Raw genomic sequence first — 6,798 nt, forward strand, 5'->3', positions numbered from 1 at the left:
TAAAAATAAAACATGTACAACCCCAAGAACTTAACCGGCGCAGCAAAGTGCGCACTGCCCTTCTAGTTTATTATAACTTTGGTGTATAATCCTAAGTGACGAAGGAAACACTCTCACACAAAAAAAAAGCTGCAGAGGAAACAATAAAGAAATGTAATTATATTCATACAAAATGTTTTACAAAATTTGTAAAGAAAAAAGAAACTGACGTGAAGGACGGCTGCTTAAACTGGCTGGACCACCATACTTGTTTCAAATTCCACCTTTGCATTTCGTATTATGTTCATACAAAAGGAGAAATGCGCCTTCGCGCTTCAGAGGTGAAATGCGCCTTCGCGCTTCGTAAGCGTAATACGGTGTCCCCAGATAATGTGCCTTCGCCACTCTAGGGGAGCATCGGATCGGATAGCGCTATTGTAGTTACCCAACCCCCAAATCCGAAAATCGGTGCCTTGATCCGCCGCCGGCGAAGCTGTGTCGACGACGGAGCCTGCTTGGCGACGGGGTGCGGTGGGAGTCGGATGGGCAGCTGTGGCGATTCGTCCGCGACAGGCGCGCGGCGGTCCCAATGCCGTCGCCGCTGCGGTGGTTCGATTCGGGCCGCGTCGTCGGTCCGATGGAGACGGGTCGCGGCCGTGGGCGTGGGGTCGCGGCGGTGGCCCGACAGACAAGACAGTGGCGGGGGCCGAACCCAGCTGCCGTCCATTTTACCCCAGCCCAGATTCTCTCCATTTTACCCCAACCCAGCTGCAATGTCGGTCACTCATTTGTCCGCATTCAATCCATCAGCTGCAGTGTCGGTGGCTGGATAGCTATCGCAATTGGATCATTTTGGTTCTGATTTCTATCTTGTTGAATTGAATTGATTCTCATTACTCATTACTCATTACTCATCAGCTGCGGCCCAACCAACAAGAGTAGTACGTACAAGTGAGTGAGTGAGTGGAGGGGGCCGACGCCCACGCCGCCCTGCTCGCTCGTTTTGGGTTCCGGCGTACAGTTTCTTGCTCATGGCTCATGTGTAATGTCTCCATCATGTGCCGCTCGCTCGTTACTTCATCATGTGCAATGTCCTTCATCACTCATCATCGTCCATCAATCCACCAGCTGCATTCTGTGGTTCACTCACTACATCAGTCCATCAGCTGCTCCATGGTACCAGCACCTCCGGCTGGATCCCCATTTTGCTCCACCCACCAGACCTAGCACCTCCTCCAGCAGAGCCAGAGCAATGAGAGGAGAGGCATGGAGGCGACGGCGGTGAGCGTGGGGAAGGCCGTGCTCGATGGCGCGCTCAGCTACGCCGGCTCCAAGGCGGCGGAGGAAATCGGGCTGGAGCTTGGCATTGGGTCTGATGTGGACTTCATCAGAGATGAGCTGCAGATGATGCAGTCGTTCCTGATGACGGCTGATGAGGAGCAGAGCCAGAACAAGGTGCTCGCAACCTGGGTGAAACAGATCGGGGTCCTGGCCTACAAGGTGGAGGACAGCCTCATGGATTTCGGCCTCCACTCCGAGAAAAAGCCATTCTTGGGGTGCATCCCTCGCAACCCAGGTGATCGACGCCGCATCGCTAAGGAAGTGAAGCAGCTGAGGACCGAGGTGGAGGACGTGAGCAATAGGAACCTGCGCTATCGCCTCATCAAGGAGAGCTCAGCCTCCAAGCCTACGGCGGCAGAGGAGCAGGCCAGCATTGCCGCTGCGGCAATGTTTACCGCTGTGGAACAAGACTCGTCATCAAAGGTGAACCTCCACCAGCTGGTTACCAGCAATGATGTGAACCTTAGGGTGATCTCCATGTGGGGAACTAGTGGTGATCTCGGAAAGACATCTGCCATCCAGGAGGTTTATGATGACCCAAAGGTATTGAAAAGGTTTAGATTTCGTGCTTGGATTAGGTTGATGCATCCTTTCAATCCACAAGAGTTCCTCCGGTGCTTGGTAAGGCAATTTTATGAAAATTCCCGTGATGAGGTTGGGAAGCCATCTTTCAGTCCACAAGAGTTCCTCCAGAGCTTGGTAAGGCAATTTTATGAAAATTCCCATGATGAGGTTGGAAAGCCAGAACAAGAAACAAGTGGTGGGGCCGTTCTGGCCAAGATGGAGAAGATGGATCAAAGTGATTTAGTCCCTGTGTTTAATGCACAGTTGCGTAGTAATAGCTATCTGGTTGTAATTGATGACCTATCAACAATAGTGGAGTGGCATTGCGTTAAGAAGTACTTTCCCGACAACAAGAAAGGTAGAATCGTTGTTTCCACGCAGCTAGCTGAAATCGCAAGCTTGTGCACAGAGAAACCATACCAAGTTTCGGAGTTGAAGCAGTTGTCATGTGATCAGACAATCTATTTGTTCCACAAGAAGGTAAATCTTTTTCTTGCAAGTTTTCTGCTTTGTATTTGTTTCTTTTTCTATATGGATGATTGATTCTTCTTTTCATTTCATGTCTAATTGCAGAATTCAGAACAACAGATCATCTTGGAAGGTGGTCGTGTGGCAATATATGACACCAATGACAAAGCAAAGGTTACTGCAGTGGAGGAGAAACTGAAGGTGGGACTCCTCAAAATTCAAACTTGAATTGCATGTCTATGGATTATATTTGGAGTTGAAAAATACATTGTGCTTTCAAGTTGAACCAATGATGTATATGAACTTAGATGATTTATTGGACATACTGCTCTCACTAAAAGTGTGTACCTGAAAATCCTAAATATTTTGAAAGACATGTAGGTAGTCTAGATGTGAAAATGTGTAGAGAACAGGTACATAAATTCTCATAGATCTATTTTTTGTACAGGCTATGCATGCATCATGTTCTGCCGAGCCCGTTTCCGCCTCAAGCAAAGTTACTACTACCGAGAAAAATACATCAATGCCCACTGGTGAAATACAGGAGGAATACCAAGAACCTAATAACTCCGGTGAAGAAAAAATTCATAACTCAACTGCTAGAAAGAAGTTTGATCGCAGCAGGACACTGGCACTGGCTGATGAAATGCCCTGTGGGCGAGAAACAGAGAAATCTTTTGTTATCAAGTTAGTTGGCCAACCAGACCACAATCAAGGCCGTAAAGTGATCTCAGTTTGGGGAATGGGGGGTCTTGGTAAAACCACTCTTGTTCGAAGCATCTACCGAAGCAAGCAGCTTGATGGCTGGAAGCGTGCTTGGGCCACTGCACTGCGTCCTTTTAACCCTGAAGTACTACTTCGAGATTTGGCATTGCAGCTCAGAATACTATTCAAGAAGATCCTGCCGGAGCAACAACAACTAGAGTGCAAAAGAAATTAAAAGTGTAACTGATAAGAATCTTCAGGATTTGAAGGAGCTAGCTCGGCTATTAACAGTAAAAAAGTGCCTTATTGTTCTTGATGATATATCATCCACTTTTGAATGGGAGTTGGTCAAACAGTGTTTAGATAATGCTGAACGGATCGTAGTCACCACAAGAGAAAAAAAATCACCAAACATTGTTCAAGGGAAGACAAAAACATGTACTCTCTTCAAGTTCTGAAGTATGATGCGGCACTTGACTTGTTCATAAAGAAGGTACTTTAGTATCTAGTATCCTTTCTTACCTTTCATATGAGTTCTACTTCACCTTGCATCAGTTTTAGCTCATGTACAATTACAATTATATTCGTAAGCTTGAACTTTCTCTCAGTTTGGACTTTGTGGAAGTATAAAAGTTGATATATGTTTGAAAAAAAATGTTCATACCCCAATAGTGGTTCAGCGTATTTGCACTGTGGACAGGGCCTCTTGCCTGCTCATCTTGGACCTGCCGGCGCTTTCTCCTCATTGTGTGAATTGCTACGTTAGGAGGGAGTTTTTTTTGCTGGTATTGTTTGTAGTAAAGCTTGTCGATAACATACAATTGCTAACCTGACATCAGGTTTGTTACCAAGGTTATGCATGCAATTTTTAAGGGCTAGATTAGCACCCATTTTTCTCAAATTTATTTTTCATTTCACTGGAATAAATCTGCCAAATACTTAAAATGTAAGTAGTAATTGAAAATGTGTGTTTGTGATTCTTTTTTGGATTTTTTTAAAGTACAGAACATGTTTTTTTACCCCAAGCATGTGCTCCTCGGTGCATATTTGAATTATCGCAAGCATGCTTCTAGGTGCACATCTGAATTGTATCAGTATCTAGGATACCATGTGTAGTGGATACTGAAGATACGTGGACATTCCCATGCTTAGCGACTTCTCCATATGCAGAAAATTTGAAGTTTGTACCCTTCTATGTAATAATAACAAATTGAAAAATTTGAAGACAATTTTTATATTAAAGTTGGGGAATTTTTTTCATAGTAAGCTTACCCTTAGGGTCAGCAACTCAGCACTCTCTGGCTTCTAGAAGCCACAAGTTGAAGCTAGGACAAACAAGTTCATATTATTCATATTCTTAATTTAGCCACTATAATTCTTTAGTCCAAATAGTTAACATTGTCAAATTATGTCTGTTACAGGTATTCAAAGATAATATTGTAAAAAATGATTTGGCCCCATCTATGATGGAGCAAGCAAGAGTTACCCTGCAGAAATGTGGTGGACTTCCCCTTGCGATAACGACCATCGGTGGATTCCTAGCCACTAAGCCAAAAACTGCTATTGAATGGAGAAAGATGAATGACTGTATTAGTACTGAACTGGAGTTAAATCCGGAGCTTATGACAATAAAGTCAGTTCTTATGAGGAGCTACGATGGTCTACCATACCATCTCAAGTCTGCTTTCTTGTACCTGTCCATATTTCCAGAAGACCATACAATTAGGTGGGGTCGCTTGATGAGGCGGTGGATTGCAGAGGGTTACTCAAGGGATATGCATGGCATCACTGCAGCTGAACTCTGTCGGAGGTACTTTGATGAGCTCTTGGATAGGAGTATGATCCTGCCAGGGGAAGGGATAGACCAATACAGTTGGAAAATCAGTTCTTGTCAACTTCATGATATGATCCGTGAAATATGCATCTCAAAGGCTAGGGAGGAAAACCTTGTTTTCACGCTGGAGGAAGGATGTTGTTTAAGCGAGACACAAGGTGCAATACGTCATCTTGTCATAAGCAGCAATTGGAAAAGGAATAAAGATGTGCTCGAGGGCATGGTAGACTTGTCACACGTACGGTCATTGACTATGTTCGGAGAGTGGAGATCCTTTTTCATCTTCGAAAATATGAGGTACCTCCGAGTGCTTGACTTAGAGGACACACTGGGGTTAAGAGATCATCATCTTGATAAAATCGGGCAGCTCCATCAACTCAAGTACCTTTCTCTACGAGGATGTCACAACATTTTATGCCTGCCTAATTCTTTGGGGAATTTGAGGCACCTCCAAACACTGGATGTTAGAGGTACCCGTATATTTGAGTTGCCAACAACAATCACCAATCTCCGGGAGCTGCAGTACCTTCATGCAGATAGTGGTCAGAATGCAGGAGGCAATGTCAAGGGAGATGACATAGTTCGAATGTATGAAGCTGATGGTTTTTCCGAAGGTGGGACATGTGCCAGTTGTGTGTTCAGCAGTCATGTTTTCTTGAGACCACATGTTTTAGATGCTGGTTTGAACAGGTATGATATATTCAATCTATACTGCTTCCAGGAGAGGCAGCTAGATGGTGTTGTGCTTCCTAGAGGGATTGATAAATTGAAGGTCCTTCACACATTAGGTTTTGTCAATGTTTCTCATAGCAATGGAAAGACCACTCTAAAAGAGATAGGGGAGCTTACCTCAGGTGCGTAAGCTTAGAGTTGCTGGTATTAGTAGCGGAAACACTAAGGAGTTATGGTCTGCCATTGCTGGTCACAATCAACTTGGATCTCTATCAGTGGCAAGTGAAATATTTCATGGTTCTTTGGATGGTTGTTTGGGTGAAGGTTTGTTGCCACCAAGCAGCCTGGAGAGCCTCACTCTGGAAGGTAGGCTAGCCAATGTAACAAAATGGATCCATATGCTTCAGAATCTCTCCAAGCTGGTACTACGGGAGAGCTACTTGAGTCAAGATGGTGATGCCATACAAGCCCTTGGGTTCCTACCAAATATTGCAGTCCTACGCCTCTGGGAGGCGTTCACGGGGATAGATCTCCAATTCCAGAGCTCATCTTTCCCTAGTCTCGTGGAGCTACAACTCTCACGATTATACAACCTCGAGTCGGTGTTGTTTGAAGAAGGCACAATGCCTAAGCTCGAGCTGCTACAAGTTGATTTTTGCGTCCGCCTGAATGGATTCTCCGGGCTGCCAGCGGTCCTCACAAGCCTCAAGGAAATTCGGTTGTCTAATAGCAAACTCAAGAAAGACATGGAGAGGCAGGTGGAGCATATGAAGCACGTGAGAGTTGTTAGATGTGTATAGCCCCTTTTCGGTTTATTCTCATTGTATAAGGGGTCTCTTGTACTTTACCATACGCATGTATATGTATTGGCCTTTGGACCTCTGAATGCAGTTGCTGTTTATCCAACATGGTATCAGATGTTAGGTTCCCCTCTCTCTCGCACGTTGCAACTCCGTGCTAGCTCCTCCCCCGATCCACCCACTGCCCGGTCCGGCTCTTCTCGCCGCGGATCCGGCCGCCCCGGCTGTCCTCGCTGCGGATCCGACCGCCCCGGTCCTCCTCGCCGCGACTCCGGCCGCCCTGGTCTGCTCCGCTGCCCGGCCCCGTCGCCTCCTCCGCCTGGCCGCCGCCCTGTATGGCTTGCTGCTCCGCCCAGCCCCGCGCGTGCGCTGCTGCTCCGCCCAGCTGCTGCTTCACTCGGCCCCCGCACGTGTGCTGCGCTCTCTCCTCCCCGG

At 46.2% G+C, this 6,798-nt stretch overlaps 1 pseudogene; it reads left to right on the forward strand.

Moving 5' to 3' along the window:
• The first annotated feature begins 414 nt into the window (after nucleotides 1-414).
• On the forward strand, nucleotides 415-6,480 carry LOC123143064 (disease resistance protein Pik-2-like; annotated as a pseudogene).
• Nucleotides 6,481-6,798: the final 318 nt, after the last annotated feature.

This window comes from Triticum aestivum, chromosome 6D (assembly GCF_018294505.1).
Source record: "Triticum aestivum cultivar Chinese Spring chromosome 6D, IWGSC CS RefSeq v2.1, whole genome shotgun sequence".
Lineage (NCBI taxonomy): Eukaryota > Viridiplantae > Streptophyta > Magnoliopsida > Poales > Poaceae > Triticum > Triticum aestivum.